This window comes from Sus scrofa, chromosome X (assembly GCF_054392235.1).
Source record: "Sus scrofa isolate SSC_HxYL_T2T_F1_AM1 chromosome X, Sscrofa_HxYL_maternal_Yorkshire_Landrace_v2.0, whole genome shotgun sequence".
Classification (NCBI taxonomy): Eukaryota; Metazoa; Chordata; class Mammalia; order Artiodactyla; family Suidae; genus Sus; species Sus scrofa.
This window is the reverse complement of record NC_139401.1, coordinates 18,006,613-18,027,371: the sequence shown is the minus strand read 5'-3', so window position 1 is coordinate 18,027,371 and position 20,759 is coordinate 18,006,613. Positions and strand designations below refer to the sequence as shown.

At 43.2% G+C, this 20,759-nt stretch overlaps 1 protein-coding gene across 8 annotated transcripts in view; it reads left to right on the top strand.

The window, feature by feature from the left end:
• The window catches only part of RAI2 (retinoic acid induced 2), a 385,424-nt gene that overhangs the window by 229,388 nt on the left and 135,277 nt on the right, over window positions 1-20,759 (top strand). For 6 of the 8 annotated variants that reach the window (XM_021080591.2, XM_085008671.1, XM_085008673.1 and 3 more), the window contains one exon: window positions 2,001-2,052. The exons of the other annotated variants lie outside the window; for them this stretch is intronic. The gene's annotated coding sequence lies outside the window, so the exon portion shown is untranslated. The remainder of the gene's footprint in view (window positions 1-2,000; window positions 2,053-20,759) is intronic. 8 annotated transcript variants of the gene reach the window in all.

Here is a 20,759-nt window from a genome sequence, read left to right as displayed (position 1 = left end):
GAGAGTCTGCATTTCTAACAAGCAGGGCATGCGGAGGCTTCTGGTCCGAGGACCACACTTTGGTCTCAAAATCCTTGCTGCTCCCAGTGTGGTCCAAGAACTGGCGGCATCAGCACACCCCGGGAGCTTGGGAGCTGGTCAGAAATGCTCCCTTTCTGCTCCTCCCCGCCTCACCCCAAACCTACTGAATCGGAATCTGCATTTTAATCAGGTCCTCAGCTGATTAATTTGCACATTAGCATTTGAGAAGTGCCGGATTAGAGGACTGGGTGTGTATTTGGGGGAGGGGGGGTAGCCCAGCTTGCTAGAAGGGAGGCTCTAGCCACCTTGGTTCTCAGACCTAGCTACACAATAGATCCTTGTGGGTAGCTTTTAAAAATCCTGACACCTTGATCGGAATGCCTCGGTTAAGTCAAAACCTCTGCGAGCGGGGCCCTGGGGAATGTGTATTATTTTTTAGACTCCTCGGGTGATGTTAATACACACACACTCAGCGTTCAGAACCGCTAGGCCAGGGACAAAGCCCTGAGCAGGCCTGGAAAGAGACGGAGGCCATGCCGAGTTCTTGCCAGGGGTCAAGGTCCTTTTGCCAGCAGAGCACAGCAGTTAAGGTTGTGGGCTCTGCAGCAAGGAGAGCCTGCCTGGGTTCAGCTCTTGCTTTGTACCACTTGGCAGCTGTGTGATGGGCAAGAAGTTTAACCTCTTTTGCCTCTATTTCTTTACAAGGGAGATGAAAATAGTAGTAACGACGCCCCAGGGTATTTGTGAGGATTAAATGAATGGAAATGTAAAGTGCTCATTGCGGTGCTGGGCACAGAGTCAGCGCTGTGCACGTGTTTATTTAAGTACGCTTTAATTCTTTCTAATGGGGGAGCATGGAAGGTTCCTCACTTTCCTTTTGCCCGCCCCCTCCTCAGTGCTAGGTTCTTGGGCAGCAATCACACCTCTGATGAGGCGCTCAATAAATGTTTGAGGAATGCATGACTGAATGGTTACAATGCCCCCTTGTGTATTCAGTGGGAAGAAATAACAAAACAAAGTCGGTTCTGGATGTTAGGGTAGGTAGGGCGGCCACCTGTTGCAGCTGGCCCAGGAAAGAGCGGTTTCCCTGGACATGGGTCTTACTAGCGGCAAAGCTGGTGAAGGTCTAGGAAAACCAGCAGAAGTTGGTCACCCTAAGTCCTGGTACCACCCGAATGACCATCTCCTCAAAATACAGTTTGCAGTTACGTACAAGGGGAGACTCCCGCGGTGTTTATTTGCACGCAGCATTTATGTGCACACAGCAGAGGCAGTGGCAGTTTTCTTCCTGGCTACAGTGTGTCTGCGTGTATGCACACGTACACATGTGCACGTGCCCACATGTACACACACGCGCCAGTAATAGCGATAGCTGAAATGTAACAACACCATGACACACGCTATGTGCCGTGCTGAGCGGTTCGAATGCTTAACCCGGAGCTTGAGATGGCCTGTTCAAATGCCCGTTATGCCACTTAATGTTTTGTGATTTTCTTCGCCTCCCTTTGCCTCAGTCTCTCCATCTGCAAAATAGATAATAATAGGACTCGCCTTGCAGAGTTGTTAGGAGACTAGATATGTTCATGCACTCGAAGCATTTAGCAGAGTCCCTGCTGGCCCCTTAGTAAATCCAGTTGACGTTAGAGCTTATTGTTACTGCTGGGATCGTTATCAGCACTACCAGGCAAGCTGCACCCCTCCGCTGCTTCTCCCCCTCTCTCACCCCCCAGTCTCTTCCCTCTGCCTTGAGCCCTCGGCATCCTGCCTGCTGTTTCCTCTCCCCGCTCTCCCCCTCCTGCACCGGAGGGGCCGTCAACAATTTTACCCTGTTAGATGGACAGAGCCTCCAGTCCACCCTCAGAAACACAAGGTGGACACACCCTAATGTTACATACCACTGCAGCATTAGGAATCTGTTTTAAACTGAATTAAATGAATATAGAAAACCAATACACCTGTTTTTGTCCCTTCATTGGTAGATCAGAGCCTGGGAGATAGATAGCAGTGGCTGTGGACTTCAGCAAGCATGTGGTAAGTTCTGTCCCTACGACTTTATTTATTTATGTATTTATTTTGTCTTTTTAGGGCCACACTCGTGGCCTGTGGAGGTTCCCAGGCTGGGGTAGAATCAGAGCTGTAGCTGCTGGCCTACACCGCAGCCATAGCAACTGGGATCCGAGCCGCGTCTGTGACCTACACCACAGCTCACGGCAACACTGGATCTTTAACCCACTGAGCGAGGCCAGGGATCAAACCTGCATCCTCACGGATACGAGTCAGATTCGTTTCCGCTGAGCCACGACGGGAACTCCTCTATCCCTACAACTTTAAAGATGAGATGGAGAATCATATTCATAGATCACTCTTAAATTAAATTATTAATGTTCCAAGAATGAGCAAGAGTGCTAGGTAATACAGGTTCCTGGTAGAGCAGTAAGACATTTCTCGATCTCAGCCATTCGCTGTTTCTCACCCGTAACTTGCAGGACTTGGATGATCGTATAGAAGCTAGCTATCGCATATACAGGAGATTAGAAAAATAACAAACAATCTTAATGGAGAGTAGGGATATAAAAATATCAGAACCCTTGAAGCAATGGGTGATATAACCAGGTGAGATTAACATGGATCAATTTAACTCTTGTGTGAGGCTCCAAATAAAACCCCACTTGAACATATATAAATTAATGTATATTATACATTATTACATTGTGTATTATGTAATTACAACATTAATTTTGAGTTATTATATTACAGTTATTATATTACTGTAATAATATACTAGATATAAATTATATAATGAATAATATAATGGCATATATTAGTACATATGTATAGCTTATGGTTTTGCATGTCCTTTGGACCCAGAAATTCTACTTCTAGGAATGTATCCTAAGGAAAAATTATGTTTGTGTGGGGGGGTGGAGGGAGTGGTAAAGACAGAGGCTGAAAGTAAAGCCAGTGCAAGAACTTATAATAATATTAAAAAATTGGAGAGTAGTATAAATGCATGTCATAGGGGAATGGCAACTAAATTATGGTAAATGTAAGCAAAAGAAAATGAGGCAGTTTCCTAAAAATTGTGCTGTACCAACGGTATATATCAAACTGGGATCCGAAAACCATATGCCTTAGAATTTTCTGGGATACTGGTTAAACAATAGGTTCCTAGGCCCTCCCCCTAATACTGAATGAGTGTCTCTGGGGGATGGTCCAGGGACATACGTTTTTATTTATGGCTGCACCCACAGCATATGGAGGTTCCTAGGCCAGGGATTGAATTCCAGCTGCAGCTGTGGTAATGCGGGATCCTTTGACCCACTGTGCCAGGGATTGAAGCCACTCCTCCACAGCGACCTGAGCTGGACTCTTAACTGCAGTTGCATTCTTAACCCACTGCCCCACAGCAGGAACTCCCAGCAAAGTACATTTTTAACAAGCACCCTCAGATAATTCTGGTACACACTTAAATTTTGAGAATTGTTGTATAAAAGAACATTTAATGGCATAGGGAAGCACTAATGATATAATAAGTGACAAAACAAGTTCCAAAACAGGATGATCACTTTTATGAAAAAATGCTTACTTGGGTAGAAGAAATTAGGAAAGGTAAAAGCCAAAATGAAAACCATGGTTAATTTAATGATATATAGCATCAATAGAAAGATGGTGTGCTTTATGCAGTACTCGTCATATAATACCTGGACTATTCCATTTGAGGAGGTAAACATCTGTTTAGATTAAAATAGTATTGGGTATAAGGACAATGGAGAGAAGGAGTCAAAGATGGATCCAAAGTTTGAAAGAATGGTGGGGCATTAATCGAGCAAAGAAGTCACAAAGAGAAGCTGGTTTGGGGAAGAAAGATGAGTTGGTTTTGAACATGGCAGGTTTGAAGTACTGGTAGCACATCCAGCAGGAAACAGTCAAAAGGAAGTTGGCATTCTGGGTCTAGAATTCATGAAATTGAGTGAGGCCAGAAATGTAGACTTAAAGACAATAAATGTTGTAGGAGTGGATTAATCAAGGAGGAAGATCAAAGAGAAATAGAAAAGAAGTGGCTGAGATCAGCTCCCTCGAGAATGCCTTTGATAAGTGGAAGGAAAAGGAGGAAAAACCAGTAAAGAAATAAAAGAGACCATGGTCAGAAAGGTAGAGGAGGATCCAGTAAGATCCAGCATTGCCAGCCATCCCCAGAGGAAAGAGTTTCAGGAAGGAGGAGATGGTCAAAGAGGAGGAAGACAAAGAGTTGGCCACGGGACTGGACAGATGGGTCGGTGGAGCCCTTCCCCAGAGTTGTCCTGGAGAGCGGTGGCAGCTGTAGCCAGGCGGCGAGGAGTTAAGGAACAATCAAATGCTGAGGAAGGCGCAAGAGCTGGTGCAGTAATTGTTGCATTTTTAGGGCACTTAGTAGCCTCTCCCAGGGTGGATAAATAACTCCAGCAATGTATCCAGTGGATGAATAACTCCATAGTTTTCATGCTTCTCTCAAGATGAAGCTGGGACAATTTCCCACAGCATTCTTGCTCCCAGAAAAACTGAATTCGAATTTGGGTTGTTCTCCTTTCAAGGAACTGTCAGTCACTCTCTTCAGGGTCATTTTCGAGAGAGAATTCATATTTCCCCTCCATGCATGTTTTCCTTTCTTTCCCCACTCGTCTTTCTTGTCCTGGTGAAGGTTTGGGGCTGGACATAGAGTAGAAGTTATGAATATTTTCCTTCCTGGATTTTGCTTCTAAAGGTCTGGGTCTCTCCAGGGAATTGTAATGGTGTCCTAAAGTATGAGGCAAGAGAGAGAATATTTTTGAGGAAAGCGAGAAGGATTTCCTTAAGACTGAAAAGAAATTCCCTTGGCTTGAAACAGGAGAGATGTGTGATAGCTGGCGAGCTGTGCACAGGTCCCCATGGTCTTTATCCTGCCAGTACCGGGAGAGGAGGCCAATTTTAGACAATAGAGATGCGGGAGGGAGAACCAAGGCCCAGGCTCCCAGCCAGCCAGGGATTCCCCAGCCCCCAGCGCAGCCAAGTACCAGCAGTCTGGGGAGCTACAGTGGCTTTGTGGGCTGGGTCTGTGACATTTTGATGATGCCTCTATACCTTCCTGAGATCCAGAAGGTCACCCTGATGTCTTAGCCCTTCCTGAAACCCAGAACCTTGTCATCCTGGAAGAGTCGCAGAGAGCGCTCAAGAATGTCTGGGATTGAGTTTCCTGCTTGGCAGGATGGGGATGGTCTCTGTATAGGAAATAAAGACGTGCGGTGTTTCCTGCTTACCTGAGCTTGCGCATGGAGATTTGTGTCCGCTACACTGGAAGAAATCATGCTCTCTCCTTTCTCGGGGTAAACTGAGTTTCTTAGCTCTAAGAAATGAGGTGGATTAGGCAGACTTATTGCCGCCGAGCTACAGTCAGCTTAGCCTAGTACACATGAGGGAAGCAGCATTACTGAGGAGGCTACAGGTGTGTATTTCATTCTGACAGTTCCGGGATTTCACATATGGTGTATGGGCTCCTGTACCTTTAATTAGAGGGGCCAGAGGGTGAGGAAACTAGCAAGTTTGCTCTTTCAGGCTGGGCCATCCAGTAAAGGTGGGTTGGCATACTAGTCTCAGAAGGCTAATTTATCACTCTGGAGAGCAATTTCTCATTAACAAAGTGTCAGTACTGCTGGGGATCGGCTAGACCACCTTTGGAAGAGGTTAAATTACCTTTTGATCCACGTGTGGAAGAACAAAGCTTCGGTCCCGTCATGGCATAGCAGCCTTGCTAATTTGACATCTTAGAAAAGCCAAGGCATTTCTAACTATACCAGTGTGATAGGCCCAGGATTACTTCCAGAGAGGCAGAAGACAGGAGAGGAGGGTTCCTGTGGCTGTTATCCAAACTGGCATAATTGATGTAGGTGCAGTGCGTTATAGCTAATGGGCTGTGTTTAATTATGGAGGCAGTGACACAAGGGCTTGAGGATGATAAGGCACTAGCCAGATGATGTTCCACTTCTCCCAGCATCCGCGTGCTGCGTAGGGTCAGTGCCGTAGCAAGGTGGTCTAAATGGCCTGTTTCTCCGGGGATCTGGGCTCGGTTCCTCAGAGGCACCAGGGCTGCATTCATAAGCCCTGTGCAGATTCACACTGAAGAGGTCTCCTGGGAGCACAGTCAGTCACACAGGCCCCAGATGAAAGTGCTTCGAAATCCACTGCTCTAGGAATTCATTCCCCCTTTAAACCAGGGTCATTTGCATGGATGCATTGATAGGTATCAAAACCTCATTAGCCACAGTGGCAAGATGGGCCTTTTCATCTTTTCTCATTACTCAGAGCAACCAAACCACAAAGAGTTCTTTATCCACTAGCCTGAAAAATAATGACAGCGACTGTTGTCAAACTATACATTTATAATCACACCCTATCCATTATCAGCTTTTAGCAGTAGAACCTTCAGGTTTTAGCTGGACACATGGCCGCCCAGCCAGAGTACATCTCTCAGCCTCTGTGGCAGCGGTGTCAGACCATGTGACTCAGTTTGAACCAATGAGAAAGGAGCAGAAGTGACTATGTAACGTCTGGGTCATGCTCTTAGAGGAAAGCGCTCATCCTCCACTTACTCTTTTCTCTTTCTTGTGGGTAGGAATGAGTTTATGTTGGGTAGTAGTTCAGTTTCAATCTAAAAGATAAGAAAGATACCCATCGGGATGATGGAACAGTAACAGAGAAGCAACTTGGGTCCCTAGATGACCTTGGGAAACCAAGTCTTCCTACCTCCATCAGCTGCCTACAAGCTTGGACTTTTGTAGAGAACTGGACCCTCTGCCTTGTTTAAGCTGCTGCTGTTTGGGTCTCTCTCAGAATAAATGCAGCGATTTCCATGGGCAAAGCAACTCGCAGTTTGCAGAGCACTTTCTTTTACATGTTTTATCTCTTAGCATCACAAGACAAGAAGGTGGATTAGATGGGTGGGGGAGTGGTCAGAGTATCCTTGATGAGGAGGGAAACGCGGGCTCAGAGAGGTTGTACCTTTTGTCCTCAGTTACATACTTATGCAGATATGGAGTCACATCTCGAACCCGGGTATTCTGACTCCTACTGCAGTGCTCCTTTGACCATAATGTTGCCTCTTGGTCCTTGGGAGCCTCGAGACACAGCCCTGTATGTGCATGAGGGAAATGTCTCTTCATCGAAACTCTGGCTGTTCTCCTGGCTTCAGCATCCCCGGCTATAGCTCTTCTCCTCTCCTTTCCACCTCCTGCAGATCATCCCCCGAACAACAAAAACGCGAAGCTCCGTAAGCCAGGGTTTTAAAAAAAATGGGTGATAGACTTGTTTAATATCACCACTGCCAAGGTTCTGGGGGGAAGGGACGTTGCAGCGGGAGGAGTATTTTATCAACGACATTGTTTAGAATTGTCAGCACACAGGGTAATAAAAAGCAGAACAACTTTTAGTCAGTTTTATTATTGTTTTTAAATTCTCTACAGACGATGAACCCCTTATTACTTGTACCCCCTTTCTGCCTGCACCTTGTGTGGACTGCTTCGATCATCCCCTCATCAGTGTGCCACAAAATAATAGTAATGAAGGAAAGCAAAAGTATAAAATGCAAAATCCACTTGACTCTCTCTTTGCTCTCTTTGATATGTATACATGTCCAGAAAACGGCTGGGGTATTCGTACCGATTGTCGCCTGTTACATTTAGAAGAGCTCCTGCAAAGAAAAGGAAATCTTGTCTGTTTCCTTGGGTTTTTCTTACCCTCTTATCTCCATAGTTACAAGAGTTGGTTCTGTGCATTTTTTTTTTTTTGAAGCTGGCATCTTGCCCAACTCAAATTGATTATAATGGTTGGGAGGGACAGTTGAGATCTGCAGCTTGATTCCCTAGTACGTTGGCTGTTTCGAAAGATAGCATTGACAGCCGAGACAGCCTGCAGATGGGAAGGCGAGTCTGGAGATTCCCTTGTTTATTACGGAGCCACTGAATGACTCACTAGGTTGGGCTCTTCCTTGGAGGAACACAGAGAGATAAGTACCGAAGTGCTTGGGAGAAATTGGCCGAAATGTTCGTTCCTCAAAGGCTTTACCGTAGAGTTGCCAGATTAAGTATAGGACACCAGTCAAATGTGCATTACAGATAAACGGCCACTAACCTTTTTAGTGTATGTCCCCAAATATGCTGTGGAATATACATAAGCTGAAAATACAGGTGCTCAGTTATATTTACGTTTCAGATAAACAAGGAATAATTTTTTAGTATGTCTCAACTATTAAATAGAATATACTTATACTAAGAGATATAGGACACTCAGTTAAATCTGCATTTCAGACAAACGAGTAGTTCCCATGAAATACTTGGAACATGCTTATTCTTAAACATTATTTCTCATTTATATGAAATGCAAATTTTAACAGGGCATCCTATATTTTTATTTGCTAAATCTGGCAGCCCTACTTATACAAATCTAGCAAGAATTTATTAAATATTCTCTTCCAGTTCAGGAATAGCCAACATTTTTTTTGCCTTAAAAATTATTATTTATTGGTAAGATGAGGATACGAGGCTGGTTTTATTTCTACAGGGGAAAAGGTCAAGGGGAAAGACACTGGACTGAAAGATAGGAGACTGGGTTCTAGTGTATTGTTCTGACAGCAAATAGCTGTATGAAGTTGGACCAGGCAGTTCACTTGTCTGAGACTTAGTGTCCTAAAAGGAGAGGATTGAATAGTCCTTCGAAGGATAAAAGGAGTCCTTGGTCCTATATTATTCCCCATGTTACAAATATTAGGATGGAATTCATTTTCCCCAGAGATGGTATACATTGGCACTGCCCAATAGAAATAAAATGCAAGTCACATGCGTCATTTTTTCTAGTGGTCACATTATAAACATAAAAAGAAACAGGTGAAATTAATGTTAGTATTTTATTTAACCATTTATATTAAAATATAATTATTTTAACATGTAATCAAGATTAAAATTATTAATGAGATCATTTACATTCTTTTTTCGTACTTTTTTTGTACTAAGCTTTCAAAATCTGGTGTGAATCCTTGTAGCACATCTTAGCTTAGACCAGCCACGTTTAAAGTACTAACAGCCACATATGGCTACTGTATAGCACAAGTATAGACTAAATAAAAAACTAGATAGAGAAATAGATAGATAAATTTTAGCAAGTTACACAAATTCAGAAATGAGCCATCTGTAATGGGTTGTCAAAAGAACTTAAGTTATTGGGGAACGTATTCATAGAGTTTTTAAAATAAATATATAGTTGATCCCTGTTTTTCATGGATCCCATATTTGTGATTTCTCACCTACTCACTAAAATTTATGCATGACTCCCAAATGAATACTCGTGACACTTCTGTGGCCCTTTGTAAGCAAGGCATGTACACGAGGTAAAAAGTTTGAGTTGTCCAATGCACGTGTTCCCAGCTAAGGTGGAAGAAGACTCTGCCTTCTCGTATCTACTCTCATACTGCGAGCAAGTATCCTTTTTGTGGTCTGTTTTGTGCCATCATTTTCCCATTTTTGTGCCTTTTTCAAGTGATTTTGTGTTTCAAATGCCCCCCAAGCATAGTGCTGAAGTGCTGTCTAGTGCTCCTAAGAACCAGAAAGCTGTGAGACGCCTGATGGAGAAAATGTAGGAGTTAGATAAGCTTTGTTTACAAAAAGGGAAGGCTATTTGCCATGAATATTCAATATTAATGAATCAACTATGTATCAAATGAAGTGTCAGCAGTTCCCGTGTGGCTTAGCAAGTTAAGATCTGGCATTGTCCCTGCAATGGCTCAGGTCACTGCTGTGGCGTGAGTTCGATCCCTAGCGGAGTCTTTAAACAGAAACACACATAAAACAAGGTTGTGTATTGATCCAAAACTGTTGTGACCAATTACAATTAACAAAATAATATCAATACATCGTTGTTAACTGAAGACCATAGTTGATTCACATTTCCTGTGCTTTTACATAATGCCCTTTTTCTCTGGGTATCAGAATGCATGTAATGTATCTTTGGGCTCCCCTTGGCTATGATGGTTTCTCAGACTTTCCTTGTTTTCGATGACCTTGAGGAGGCTGATCAGGTATTTTGTTGGATGCCCTCCCCCACCCCTTGGATTTGGTTGATTTTTTTTTTCTTATGATTTGACTAGAGTTACGGGTTAGGGAAGGAAGATCACAGTGACAAAGTGCCATTTTCATCACGTCCTCTCAACAGCACATACTCTCAGCATGATTTATTGTCACTCTTGATACTGGCCTTGATCACCCGGCTAGAGTCGTTTTCCAGGTGTGTCCACCACGGTGTTGGAGCTTCCCCCCTTTCCATCCTGTCCTCTCCAGAAGGAAGTTACTCTACATACCATACATGTGAGGAGTGGGAAGTGAGGCTCTACCTCCTTTAGGGAGAATCTAAATAATTTCTTTGGAATTCTTCTGCATAGGATACTTGTCGCTTCTCCTCCATTTACTAAAATAATTCGGTCATTTACATCATGAGGGTTTTGTGGATATTTATTTGTGCACTTTGGGTTATAATCTAGTACCACGTTATATATTTTGTTGCTCATATTGTTCCAGCTTTGGCCATTGGGAGCTCTTTCAGTTGACTCCTGTGACCCTTTGACATAACCCCATCTGTGTGTGTGTGTGTGTGTGTGTATGTGTGTGTGTGCATGTGTGTGCATGCGTATTTGAGTACTTCCTTACTTTTTTGGCTCTGTGAAATGCTCCAGGCCCATATTGTGTATTTTCTGCTCCAGCCCTAGAATCTGCCATTTATCCAAGGGGCCTTGGTGCCTTTTATTGGAAAATGGTGTTAGAAACCAAGGTCTGAGCACTAGGCTTGTTTGTTGTTATTGGGGTGTCATTCCTTTTAGGCCCTCTGAGCTGAAAAAAGCAAAGAAATATGTGTGTTTGCTCATGAGTGTATGCAGACATATCTATAAATATTTCTTTATATATCCATCTGTATCTGTATTAAGCTAGACATGAGTTCATCCTGATGTCTTCAACTAATCCTTTACCACATGGATCATCGTAGCCTCCTACCCTTGCTGATCTGTAAATTCCCACTCCAACAGTGGGAAACCTGGCTCCAGCCATCTGTCATCCATTTACTTAATTGTTCAATTCCAGTGACCACGTGTAGAAGTATTAGCTAGACATGAATATCATGGGCTTTTGCAAAATAAATTGATTTCCATTATAAAAGTAATACATATATAACAAAGAAAATTGAAAAACTAGATACAAATTGGGAGAGCAGCAAAAAATAGGCCTTGTCACCCGAGCACAACCTTTGCTGCTATTTAGGGTTGTTTCCTTTCTCACTAGCCCTTTCGTTCAGCCAAACGCTCCCCACACCCCCAAAGCTGCTCTCTGCTGATGTTGTCACATGTCCACAGGCTGTCACTGGCTACTGAAAATGAGAGGAGAGCAAGCTTTTCATTCACTGGGCGCAGAGATCCCCGGAGAACTCATGATCCTAGACGGTTTCACCATAAAGTGAGCACAAAATTAGAAAAGGAAAGTTAATGTGACATGTAGAACAGATACATAGGGGTCATGGCAGGGAGGGGAGGGGGGTGGTTTAGCCACAGGCACTGACTTAGTAAAGCACCATAAAAACTTCTTGATGTTTCGAACAAAACAAAACAACCAGATGCCCTCTAACTGCGTGGCCTTGTGCCTGACACTTGACCGCTCTGGGGTTGAGTTTCTGCAAAATGATGGTGTTAGCTCAATTGTTTCAAACGCGTCTTTTATGATCGGGTGACCTGTGAACCATAGGATGGTAAGGAGACCGCCAGAGCCCTCGGAAAAGCCTCCTGTTGCGTATCTTGATCTGTGTTTACTTTGTAACAATTCATTGAGCTGTCTACTTAGGATTTGTGCCCTTGTCTTTGTGTGTGTTATTCTTCAATTTTAAAAGCTTTCAAAGGAAACAAAAAAGCCTGTCACCTTATCCACCTCTCTTCAAATGTGGAACCTAACATAGTTTTCAGAGTCTAAGAGTCCCAGAAACGCAGAGCCCAGACAAAGAAGCCATGAAGTCGTGAGCGACCAGTGACGAGATCCCGCAGCTCGATCCCAGCTCCCGCAAGGCCAGCCGTACTGCCCTTCCTTCGAAGTGTAAGCACAAGATCGGGATCCCTGGGACCTTTACGTCATCTCTCAGTTCCCCTAGCCATAAGACAGGGGTGATAACAATAATGCTTATTTCTTAGCATTTCGTGGTGATTAGGTAAGTCACTACAGGTAAAGTGCTTGTAATAGTGCCTCCTACCTGCTAGGCGCTCAGTAAACGTTTGTTCAATCGATGGTAAAAATGATCATTTTCACATGTGTTCTGAAGCCCACAAGACCCAAGGCCACCAGAGCACCTCTGTTGCTTTCAAACAAGAGTCTGGTTATTTTAACTGGTATTTGGATCGATATTAATTCCATTCTGGCTAATATTCGAGATATATATATATATCACAAAAGTATCCACTCATCTGTTGATGAACACCTAGGGTACTTCTGTATCTTGCCTATTGTAAATCGTGAACATAGGGGTGCATATGAAACCGTATTCTAATATTCGTCCTTCTCAACTAAAACCCTGACATCTTGAAGCCTGCCCAAATGCCAAGGTGCCAGGACCTCTAATAAAAGGTAATTGTCTTAGCTTGTGTTCCTCCAGAGGCTGACGCCGAAACAGGGACTCAGGTACATGGGAGCTGGTTGGAGAGTTGGCCCGAGGAAACACAGTAGGGAAGCAGGAACGCGAAACAAGGAGGGAAGGCTGCCAGTGAAGAGTGTGGTATCAAGCCAATTATCACTGTGGGCAGGCAACTGGCGTTACTTCCCCAGCACTTCTAGCCTGCCACATGAGAGGGCAATGCAAACTTCGGGGGGGGGGGCACTGGCAAGTGGAAGTCAGGCTGGACTGCACTGAAATGGTAAGGACGAGGGGACATAGGCCGACCCCCTGACAGTGTCTGCTGCCATAGCCCAGGCCTTATTTGAGGTTGTGCTACGTCTGCACTTCTGGGGGTCAGGTGGTTGTCTTACAAGCCATACTGAGAAGCTGCAGTTTGTCATTTTGCAAATCATTTGGGTTGAGGCAAATGTGATGGTTCTCCTAAAATGGTAATTGCATTTTCCTGGAAGTCAACACCGGTTTGTTTATATGCCACTTGGATGTTGCAGCACATAGCACATACAGATCTTGAACATCTTGAAAAGCAACACAGGGGCTCAGCACAAGTCTGTTCACAGACCTGCCCAGAGGACACCAAATGGTATGTTATTTCCTCCGCTCAACTTCTTGTCACCAAGAAAGGAATCCTACATGCTGAAAGCGGTGCTTTTCAGAGATCTCGCAGCAGGCTACAGACGTGAGATTTCTGTCAGTGGCAGGTCTGGCATCCTTTCTGCAGTGTGTCAGTGGCACGGATGAGTACTCGGGATGGGAAAGGTTGCTACTTTAATTTACATGCTCTTGCTACCCGTTTTGGCTGGCTTACCCAGAATGCCCCAGATACCTATTTGAATGGGAAGTGTTCCATATTTGCAAGACAGACCATCTTGTGGAAATTGGTGTTTTGTCATTCTCCTGAACAGTGTGAAGTTAAGAAAATGGCTTGTGTGTCTTGTTTGTGTTACAGAATTCTAGCATTTTTTCCTCCTTGTCTTTCTTTCTTATCAGCATCTTTCCCAAGGGAGCTGAAAAAAGCCAAAAGGATGCTTTTTATCATTTTTCATAACCATCCAACACGGAAAATATAACCCTCTATTATACCATAATAATTGCTTGCAAAAACTGTGAGTAATTTCATGCCATGATTTCTATATATTACTAAGTTTGCTTTTTGGAAATTAGCTCTCAAAAATCATTTTTGTTTTTAAGAATTTCTTTTTTTTCTCTTGGAATATTATAAATTAAACAAAAGTGATCTTTCGTCCAAGGCCCAATGTGATGGTCTCATTTGCTTAATTCTGTCAATTAGTGAATTATCACATTTTTTTCTCATTTTTATGTATGAATTTTGTTTATAGAACCCTCAAATTGCCATGTATGACATGCATATAAATAATATACATGCATATTTTAAATGTTAAAGAAAAGCATTCAAAATCCCAAAAGAGTCTCATCTAATTGCAGTGATGTAATATAATGTAATAAAAATGCAATTTATCCCAGGGACGTGTTCGTCAGAATGCAAAGGTCACTGATTTCTGACCCTAATTTCAAGATACATTGTATATCATTGAGAACATCCAGAGGTATATCATGTCTTCTTGAGACTAATTTTACATAAATCGTGTGTCTCTATGATTTCTTTGCATGATGGGATAGTCACTCTATATTAGGAATGTCACATAGATCACTCTCCCCACCCCCCAACCCCCATCACAGCAACACCGAAGTCAATCAGAGTAAGGTGATTGGAGAGTTCTTCTGAGACCTTCTGAAAAGAATCAATAGCAGACTCCTTCCAACAGTAAAGCAGACCAAGACCTCTCTCCTCATACTAACACATAGTAGTGCTATAAAGACAAATCCTCAGAATTTAAATACATATATGACCTCAGAAAAGAACGAAAGGGCAATCCCCAAATGCCAGACAGGAAGAAAGGAATTGGAGTTAGAGCAGCAAGGCCAAACGTGCGCCGCAGCAGACACGACGAGTTCACACCCCGATACAAGCCCCAGAGCTGAGGGCTGGGGTTCTGATGCCTGTGTGGCATAGGACATGAGGCTCCAGACCTTGAAGATGCAGGGGAGCGGCCGTCTCAAACAGCCCTTCCATCCAGCTTCTGAAAAGGGGACTGGGACGATTGCTAAAGAAGCAACCCCGGCCCAGGGAAGTTATGAGGAGGCCGGCACGTGGGCTCTTGAGTGGAAAGAGGTCATCTGCAGGAAATGAAAAACCCAGGACTGCACCCTACTCAATGTTGAATTCGCATTCACAGTACACGTATGGTAGAGGAAACCCACGCCAAACAATTAATATCGAAATGTGTCTAGAATCTTTGAAATCTCCAGAATCCTCAGCCGAGACAAAAGTAAAACCTGTCCACAGGTTCATCCTCACAGCTAATGACTCGCAGGACTCCAGGAAAATAAAATAACTTGCTACAGAGAAAGATTGTGAATGCATATGGACTGGTGTACCCGTTGGGAGGGACAGTTAGAAAACCCAGCAAACCAGAGAATTAGCACCGCAAATTAGATGTAATAGAATAATCTTAAGGACACTATAAAATAAGTATATTTTAAATAGTTATTCTCCAAGTCCATGATTTTCTTTTCTGTGGAAAGGTTCATTTGTGCTGTATATTAGATTCCAGATATAAGTGATGCCATGTAGATGCAGACTGTTGCCTTTGGAATGGATGAGCAATGAGATCCTGCTGTGTAGCGCTGGGAACTATGTGTAGTCACTTCTGATGGAGCAGGATAATGGGAGAAAAAAGAAGGTATATACGCATGTGTAACTAGGTCACCTTGCTGTACAGTAGAAAATTGACAGAACGCTGTAAGCCAGCTATAATGGAAAAAAATCATTAAAAATAAAAAATAAAGAACACAATAACGCCATTTGCAACAACATGGATGGAACTAGAGACTCTCATGCTAAGTGAAGTTAGTAGGAGAAAGACAAATACTCTATGATATCTCTTATATCTGGAATGTAATATATGGCACAAATGAACCCATCTGCAGAAAAGAAACAAACTCATGGACACGGAGAACAGACTTGTGGTTGCTGAGGGGGAGGGATTGGGAGGCACTGGGAATTTGGGGTTCATAGATGCAAACTACTGCATTTGGAATGGATAAGCGATGGGATTCTGCTGTATAGCCCAAGGAACTATATCTGATCACTTGTGATGGAACATGATGGAGGATAATGTGGGAAAAAAACTGCGTATGTATGTATAACTGGGTTACTTTGCTGTACAACAGAAATTGACAGAAGAATGTAAATCAACTATAATAATAAAATGTTTAATAAAATAAAATAAATTTTAAAAAAGCAAAGTTGCCCTGGATGTTACTATCAACTCAGCAGATAGAAGAAAAGAAAGAATGAAGGATTGTTTACGAGGTTTCTGGAAGTTCCTGTTGTAGCTCAGCAGAAACTAATCTGACCAGTATTCATGAGGTTTGATCCCTGGCCTCACTCAGTGGGTTAAGGATCCAGCATTGCTGTGAACTGTGGTGTAGGTCGCAGATGTGGCTCAGATCCCTTGTTGCTGTGGCTGGCAGCTGTAGCTCCGATTTGACCCCTAGCCTGGGAACTTCTATATGCCAAAGGTGTGGCCTTAGAAAGAAAGAAAGAAAGACAATAAATAAATAAATAAATAAATAAATAAATAAATAAATAAATAAGTAAGTTTCTACGGTCCGCGGGTCCAGCCTGGACATGTAATCATTTCCAGTGGCATTCACTTGGCCAAAACTTAGCCACCTATAGGGTGATCAGCTGTCCCAGTTTGTCAGTATTGATGGTTTTCCTGAAATATGGGACTTACAGTGTTCAAACTAGGAGAGTTCCAGTCATACTGGAATGAGTTGGTCACCTTAGCACATGTCCTCACCCAGATGCAATAGAAATGACACCATTTTTTACACTATGTGAGAGGAGCATGAGTTTTGATGAGCACCTGATGTCCACTGTGGTAACATTTTCCTCAAAGAATTGAGGAAGCCAGGAATTCCCACTGCAGCAGAGTGGGTTAGGAATCCGACTGCAGTGGCTCAGGCTGCTGTAGAAGTGTGGATTTGATCCTGGACCTGGCTCAGTGAGTTAAAGGATCCGGCATGGCTGTAGCTGTGACATAGGTTGCAGCCGCTGGTCACATTCACTCCCTGGCCTGGGAACTTCCGTACGCTGTGGGGTGTGGCCATCAAATTAAAAAAAAAAAAAAGAATTGAAGAAGCCAGCCTGCAGATCTGGGGGGAGGGGAGAAGAGCGTTTTAGCCAGAGGGACAGCAAATGCAAAGGCGCTGAGGCAGGAGTGTGTCTCGCACAGAAGAGGGAAGGAAAAGCAGGGGGGTCCAGTATGGCTGGAATTGAGTAGATGAGGTAGAATACCCCAGAGCATCCTTTAAGGTTTCCATTGATCCACCAGCATTCCTTGAGATGTGATTGTTTACTTGCATCCATTTGGCCATGATTTGTTTACAAAGAAATAATGAAAGTCTTGGAGTTCCTGTCATGGCGCAGTGGTTAACAAATCCGACTAGGAACCATGAGGTTTCGGGTTCGATCCTTGGCCTTGCTCAGTGGGTTAAGGACCTGGCGTTGCTGTGAGCTGTGGTGTAGGTCACAGACGTGGCTCGGATCCCGTGTTTCTGTGGCTCTGGTGTAGGCTGGCAGCTATAGCTCCCGTTAGACCCCTAGCCTGGGAACCTCCGTATGCGTGGGTGCGGCCCTAAAAGGACAAAAAAAAAAAAAGTAAAGAGAGGCACACAGACACACAGAAAAGAAGGCCAAGATGGAAGGTGAAAATGGAAGCAGAAGTCGGAGTGCTGCTGCTGAAGGCCAAGAAATGCCAGGAGCCATGGGGAGGAAGAGGCAGGGAAGGACTCTCCCCTACAAACTTTGGAGGGAGCATAATCCTGCTGATGCCTCCGTTTTGGATTTCTGGTCATCAGAACTGGAAAATGCATTTTTGTTATTTTAAGCCACCCAGAGGATGGTAATTTGTTACAGCAGGTCTAGAAAAGGAATACATTTAATAAATGCAGCATTTACAATTATAAGAGCATGATCTGTCCTTTTGCTTTTATTAATTACAAGAAATAGAAATAGAATTCCTGTGCTTATATGCATAGCCTTGTAGCAATACTATAAGCAGTAAAAACCAGTGTGTGTGAAGTTGCATCCCAGCTATCAGTGAGAAAAAGGTGAATTTCAATAGGCCATGATGGAGGTAAGGCTGAATTATTTCTATTATTTCGGTAAAAAATGATATTATAAAATTATTGTCACATGAAGATGTGATTAAAGAGGATCCAGCTACAAGATGGGATGAAAAATGTTATAGATGTATTTCAGGAAGTGAATTAATACAAAATATTATCTTATTTGTATTGACTTCTGTTTGGGATATTTTTTCTTGAAATTTACAATGTGTTGCAAGTTTTGTTCTCATTCTAAGTAAATATTTGTTTGTACCTAATTTTGTGTTTGCTATTTGCTATGCTTTTTTAACCATCTTCCCTCACCAAATTCTGTAAAGCTTCAGCCTCCCCACACATCCCCCCCACCCCCTGCCACCCGCCACCAATCTGGTCTGTCCTTGGGCATGAAAAACTGACTCTAGCTTTTGCATCAGCATCTGCTCACAGCATGGTTTTCAGAAATCTACCAGTAATTTAAACCCTGTGGAAGCTTATATTGTAAGCATACCCAGTAATCTCTAGATTTACAGCTATCCTGCACAAAAAGGATTTTCATGAGGTCGTGTAAACAGCTCGAAAATTGCTTGTGCTTCTTGTGGTTTCTCAGCAGCAGTTCGAATGCCATCTTGGGTGGGACAAAAGTTTGATGTTCCAGACTGTCCCATGTGCTGTGGAACATTCGGCATCCCTGGCCTCCTGCTCACTAGATGCCATCCACAGGCGCCAGTCCCTGACAATCAGAACCATCCTCCAACACCTTCAGATTTCCCCTAAACTCATTGTGGGGATAAGTACTGTCCCATTGAGAACCTCTGGATGGTAGATGGCCCTGAGATAGTCTCTGTAAATCCTATTTTATCAGATTAAAAGCAAATTAGAATTTATTTTATTTTTTAACTTGGTCACAGGGTCATATTTATTTATTTATTATTTTTTTGTTACTCAAATGAATTTATCACATCTGTAGTTGTGTAATGCTCATCACAGTCCAGTTTCACAGGATTTCCATCCCACAACCCAAGCACATCCCCCCACCCCTCAAACTGTCTCCTCCGGAGACCATAAGTTTTCCAATGTCTGTGAGTCAGCATCTGTTCTGCAAAGAAGTTCCGTCTGTCCTTTTTTCAGACTCCACATGTCAGTGAAAGCATTGGATGTGGGTGTCTCTTCGTCTGGCTGACTTCACTTAGTGTGATCATTTCTAGGTCCATCCCTGTTGCTAAAAATGCCTGTATTCCATTCCTTTTAATGGCTGAGTAATATTCCATTGTGTATATGTACCACATCTTCCTAATCCAATCATCTGTTGGTCGACATTTAGGTTGTTTCCATGTCTTGGCTATTGAAAATAGTGCTGCAATGAACACTGGAGTATATGTGTCTTTGTGAGTCGTGGTTTTCTCTGGATAGATGCCCAGGAGTGGGATTGCTGGGTCACATGGGAGTTCTATGTTTAGTTTTCTGAGGAATCTCCATACTGCCTTCCATAGTGGTTGCACCAATGTACAATCCCACCAACGGTGTCATAGGGTTCCATTTTCTCCACACCCTCTCCAGCACTTACTGTTTGTAGACTTTTTGATGGTGGTCATTCTGGCTGGTGTAAGGTGGTACCTCATCGTGGTTTTGATTTGCATTTCTCTACTAATGAGTGACGTTGAACATCTTTTCATGTGTTCTGTGGCCATCTGTATATCTTCTTTGGAGAATTGTCTGTTGAGATCTTCTGCCCATTTTTTGATGGGGTTGTTTGGGGTTTTTTTGGTATGGAGCTGCAAAGGTGTTTATAAATTTTGGAGATGAATCCCTTGTGAGTTGATTCACTTGCAAAGATTTTCTCCCATTCTGTGGGTTATCTTTTCATTTTGTTTAGGGTTTCCTTTGCTGTGCAGAAACTTTTAAGTTTGATTAGGTCCCATTTGTTTATCTTTGTTTTTACTGTCATTACTCTGAGAGGTGGATCTGAGAAGATGTTGCTGTCATTTATGTCAGACAGTGTTTGGCCTATGCTTTCCTCTAAGAGTTTGATAGTGTCTGGTCTTATATCTAGGTCTTTAATCCATTTTGAGTTTATTGTTGTGTATGGTATTAGGGAGTGTTCTCATTTCATTCTTTTCCACGTGGCTGTCCAGGTTTCCCAGCACCACTTATTGAACAGGCTGTCCTTTCTCCATTGTATGTTCTTGCCTCCTTTGTCATAGATTAGTTCGCTGTAGGTGCGTGGGTTTAATTCTGGGCTTTCTATCCTGTTCCACTGATCTATATGTCTGTCTTTGTGCCAGTACCATATGGTTTTGATGACTGTTGCTTTGTAGTATAGTGTGAAGTCCAGGAGCCTGATTCCTCCAGCTCCATTTTTCTTTTTAGGATGTCTTTGGCTATTCTGGGTCCTTTGTGCTTCCAAACAAACTTTAAAATATTTTGTTTGAGTTCTGTGAAAAATGTCCTCGGTAATTTTTTTTTTTTTGTTCTTTTGCCATTTCTTGGGCCGCTCCCGCAGCATATGGAGGTTCCCAGGCTAGGAGTCGAATCACAGCTGTAGCCGCCAGCCTATGCCACAGCCACAGCAACGCCAGATCCGAGCCGCATCTGCAACCTACAGCATAGCTCATGGCAACGGCAGATCCTTAACCCACTGAGCAAGAGCAGGGATCGAACTCGCAACCTCATGGTTCCTAGTCTGATTAGCTAACCACTGAGCCATGACAGGAACTCCCTTGGTAATTTAATAGGGATTGCATTGAATCTGTATATTGCCTTAGGTAGTATAGTCATTTTGATAATATTAACTCTTCCAATCCACGAGCATGGTATATCCTTCCATCTATTTGTGCCGTCTT